Source organism: Corvus moneduloides, chromosome W, assembly GCF_009650955.1.
Source record: "Corvus moneduloides isolate bCorMon1 chromosome W, bCorMon1.pri, whole genome shotgun sequence".
Classification (NCBI taxonomy): Eukaryota; Metazoa; Chordata; class Aves; order Passeriformes; family Corvidae; genus Corvus; species Corvus moneduloides.
This window is the reverse complement of record NC_045510.1, coordinates 19364122-19369307: the sequence shown is the minus strand read 5'-3', so window position 1 is coordinate 19369307 and position 5186 is coordinate 19364122.

Here is a 5186-nt window from a genome sequence, read left to right as displayed (position 1 = left end):
TTCAGAAACAAAAACAGAGGCCCTTCTCCTTCCCTGGGAGCAAAGGGTCTTCCTCATCTTCATCTTTAGGACTATCTCTGGGAGCATCTCTAGGAACTGAGGTTTTCTCCTTTCCCATTTGGAGCAAAAGTCCTCATCTGGTCCATCTCTCCCTGTCCAAACTTCTCATGAAATTACAGCTGCGTCAGCATCTGCCTATCTCAGCGCAGGTGCTTTTGCTTACGAGTTGAACACTCCACCCCCCATATCTTCATGAAATTACAATGGGATACTCTGATATATCATAGCTTCACAACAGAATTTCAGCTTTAAGCATCTCCTCTTTCTCTTCCCTCAGGTTTTCAGCTCTTCACAGCACTAAAAGGGTTAATCTCACCTCGGCCTTGCAGCTGTGTGGCTTATCACTGTTGGTCACCTGACCTCTGCCGGACAGAGGTGCCGCTTTGCTGAAATCTTGGCCGAAGTGGAGGGGGGGGGGTTTCCAAGCCGCTCTGGCTGCCCACAGCCCTGCTGCGGGGGGGTCATCCTGGAGCCGTGGCCTGGCCTGGCCTGGCCCGAGCAGGGCCTGGGCCAGGCCCACTGGCCCCCGCTCGGGCCCCGCAGCCACCTGTCCCAGCGCTGGAAATGAGACAGAGAGCTGTGGGGGGTTTGTCTATTCTTAAGTGTGGATCACAGAGGTGATCACAACTTTAAGTGGCTCAAAGAATTGTCCATATTCAAACTGGCCAGCTGATAGGTTCTATCAGGTCCCAGAGGAAGCTGTAAGCACCCCTTAGCAAGGACATCCCTTCCAGGACTATGCTTGCTAACCTATGACAGGGATCAGGGATGCAGGGAGAGGAAAGCGACAAAGGGGTTTTTAAAATGGGGTTAACATTTCCCAACCATTCCCCAAGACTCCCAACAGCTTTTAGTAACTTGTAAAGCAAATAACCTTTTCCCGACATAAACAACCAGCGCACAAAGCGCTTTAAATACTCAACTAACCACTGCTTAAATAACCACTGAACAAAATGTTTTAAACCTTCCATGGTATAACGAAAATTTTCCCGAACAAGGACTCAGAACTGGGAAAAAAACTTCCCACAAGAGACAAGAAAACTCTTGCCCCCATCTCCCTCTCTTCCCAACCCTCAAGATAAAAGGAAATTAACAGAAAAGGATACAAAAGTGACCCATATTACCTCACTAGAGGGTCAAATAAAGTCTCGAGGGTGGTCCACCAACACAGGCTGATCTTCTCTTCTCCTGAGAAGGTTGCCGATCCCCCCCTGCCAAAACCCCTGATAAAACTCAGAGATTTCTTTGGGGCAATGGCTGCACTGAGATGCGACTTAGGTCTAACTGCGCGGAGCTGTTGGAGATGCTTTCGGGGATGGTCCGAGGCCATCCACGTTCAGGCGTCATCTATTACTGTCTTTGTCCGGCTCTGTGGCTCACGTGTGCATGCACAAACACAAGGCTAGCTTCAGTATAAAGTCGGTTGCAAAGAGGAGGGAAGGGTCTTTGTGTGGCATTCCACAGGAGCAGTTTATTGCTTCCACACTGTGAAAGGTTCCAGAGGCAAAGGCGAAAACAATGCCGAACTCAGAGGTTTTATCCGGGGGCGGGGAAAAGGCGGGACTAGGGAATGGGACCAATGGGGAAGCTCTGGGAGAGTGACAAGGGGTAGAGGCTGACAGCCAACCAGGGGAGCCAAACTGGGGTAGGTTAACATAACAGAACATGGCATCCTGGGAGAAGCCTCCTTCTCTCACCATGATCGATAAGTCTCTGGTACCAGAGACTGTCTTACCAAGAGCTCTCTCTGTCCCTTGTGCCACAGGCCAATTGGCCACCACAACCTGGTCATTAAAGGAGATCAGGTTGGTCAGGTAGGACCTACCCCTCCTAAATCCATGCTGGCTGGGTCTGAGCCCTTGGCTGTCCTGTAGGTGCTGCGTGATGGCACTCAATATGATCTGTTCCATAATCTTGCCGGGCACCAAGGTCAGGCTGACAGGCGTGTAGTTTCCCAGATCCTCCTTTCAGCCTTTCTTATGGATGGGCATCACACTGGCATATCCAGTCATCTGGGACCTCCCCAGTTAATCAGGACTGATGGTAAATGATGGAGAGTGGCTTTGAGAGCTCATTTGCCAGTTCCCTCAGCAGCCTAGGATGGATCCCATCTGGTCCCATAGACTTGTGAGCATCTGAGTGGCTCAGCAGGTCTCTGACTGCTTCCTCCTGGATTACAGGGGCTGTTTTGCTCCCTGAACCCCTCTACCAGACCAGGAGGACAGTTGTCCTGAGGATGACCTGTCTTACTGTTGAAAATTGAGGCAAAGAAGGTGTTAAGTACCTCTGCCTTTTCCTCATCTTTCTCTCACATCCAACAAAGAATGGAGGTTGTCCTTGCCCTTCCTTTTGCCATTAATGTATTTATAAAAATATTTTTTATTATCCTTCACAGAAGTGGCCAGATTAAGTTCTAATTGGGCTTTTGCATCTCTAATTTTTTTCCTACATGGCCTAGTAACATCCTTAAACATTTCCTGAGTTACCTGCCTCTCTTTCCAAAGGTGATGCACCCTCTTTTTTTCCTTAGTTCCTTCAAAATCTCCTTGCCCATCCAGGCCGGTCATCTTCCCCATCAGCTCATCTTTTGGCACATAGGGACAGTCTGCTCCTGTGCCTTCAAGATTTCTTTTTTGAAGTATGTCCATCCTTCCTTGACCCCTTTGTTTTTAAGGGCTGTTTCTCAAGATACTCTCCGAATCAGTGTCTTGAATAGGCTGAAGTCTGCCCTCTGGAAGCCCAGTGCGGAAGTTTTGTTGATGACCCTCCTTGTCTCACTGAATATTGAGAACTCTATAGTTCCCATACTGGGATGTTTTCAAGTTTCATCACGTTTAACTTTTCTGCATAGCCAGGTTCCCAATGGTGACTCCTTCCACAAGGGACATAATATTAATACTCCCAGTGCCCACTGAACTCTTGATTCTCCTAAGGGCAAAAGGGTGGTCCAAATTCCATTTCTTCATAGAATCACCAGGTTGGAAGAGATCTTCAAGATCACCAAGTCCAACCCATGCCCTAACACCACTTCAACTAAACCATGGCACTGAGTGCCAAAACCAATCTTTTTAAACACATCCAGGGATGGTGACTCCACCACCTCCCTGGGCAGACGATTCCAGAACTTTATCACTTTCAGTAAAAAACTTTTCCCTAACATCCAACCTAAATTTCCCTTGGTGCAGCTTAAGACTGTGTCCTCTTGTTCTGTCAGTTGTTGCCTGGAAAAAGAGACGAACTCCCACCTGACTACAACCACCTTTCAGGGAGTTGTAGAGAGTGATAAGGTCACCTCTGAGTCTTTTTTTCTCCAGGCTAAACAACCCCAGTTCCCTCAGTGTCACAATCCACTAATACAAGCGAGGATCGTGATGGTTTGTTTATAGATCTCAGAGTGCAAAAGGACACAAGGGATTTCAGTCTTAATTAAAACAGTGCACCTTTATTAAGTGCCCACAACACGGTAATGCGATAGAGGAGAGAAAGAGAGAGAGAGATAAACAAAGTAAGAGAGTAGAGAGGAAGAAAAAGGGTAATAGCTACCAACAGATGAGACTAAGTCCTTGTGGCCTTCTGCCAATAGATTTGTCTTCTTTCTGTGGGGAGATCTCATCTCAGTTATCTCAGAAAGTCCCTTTATAGTCCTTTTCAAAAGAGAGGGGCAACTGGCCAAGACCATATCTATGTTTCGTAATAACATTGCAAAAGTAGAAGCTAGCACTAACTATCGCAGGTACATACCAAGCATCCCTTTTATAGGCAGTACTGCCTGCCATGGTTTGCAGCCTAGCAGCGTTAGCTGACATGAGTTTAGCAGTGCTCTCACTTCTGCTTCCTAGCTGTATCTCCACATCTCCCCCTTTTTTCCCCAAGAGGTGGGGCAAATCTACAGCCGTTGTTATGAGGCCCATTGCTTTGGGAAACAGGTACAGGACAGGTGTACAGGACAGGTCATTCCTTTCCACATCAGCGCAGTCCTTCCCGTTTTGGCAACAAGAACGGCGCAGTCCACTGTGACCTGCACTAATTTCCTCAGGAATGCATACCAGTTCCCAGCGGGCACACCTGCAGGCAAAACTTGACAGACACCCCACCTCAGCCAGGCCAGGACTCCTGTGTTCAGTCTCTGTCCTTGGCGATGATCGTGAGGCAGATGAGGGATCTTTGGACTATCTCTCACACTCAGTCATTCCTCATAGGGCTTGTGTTCCAAGCCCCTCATGAGCCTTGTTGCCCTTCTTTGGACGCATTCAAGTGTCTCAACATCCTTCCTGAACTGAGGGGCCCAAAACTGGACAAAGTACTCGAGGTGTGGCCTCACCAGTGCTGAGTACAGGGGAAGAATGACTTCCCTGGTCCTGCTGGCCACACTATTCCTGATACAGGCCAGGATGCCATTGGCCTTCTTGGCCACCTGGGCACACTGCTGGCTCATGTTCAGTCGGCTGTCCATCAGTCCCCCAGGTCCCTTTCTGCCTGGCCACTGTCCAGCCACACTGTCCCCAGCCTATAGTGTTGCTGGGGGTTATTGTGGCCAAAATGCAGGACTCAGCACTTAGACTTATTAAACTTCATCTTATTGGACTCTGCCCATCTATCCAACCGTTCCAGGTCTCTTTGCAGAGCCCTCCTACCTTCCAACAGATCGACACACACTCCCAGCTTAGTGTCATCTGCAAATTTGATGATGGTGGACTCAACCCCCTCATCCAGATCATCAATAAAAATATTGAACAGAACTGGCCCCAGCACAGACCCCTGAGGGACACCAGTAGTGACTGGCCACCAAATGGATGCAGCACCATTCACCACAACTCTCTGGGCCCGGCCATCCAGCCAGTTCTTAACCCAGAAAAGAGTGCTCCTGTCCAAGCCATGGGCTGCCAGCTTTTCCAGGAGTATGCTGTGGGAGACAGTGTCAAAGGCCTTGCTGAAGTACAGGTAGACAACATCCACAGCCCTTCCTGCATCCACCAGGTGGGTCACCTGGACATAGAAGAAGATCAGATTGGTCAAACACAACCTACCCCTCCTAAACCCATGCTGGCTGGGTCTGATCCCCCAGCCATCCTGTAGGTGCTGTGTGATGGCACTCAATATAAACAGTTCCATTACCTTACCTGGTA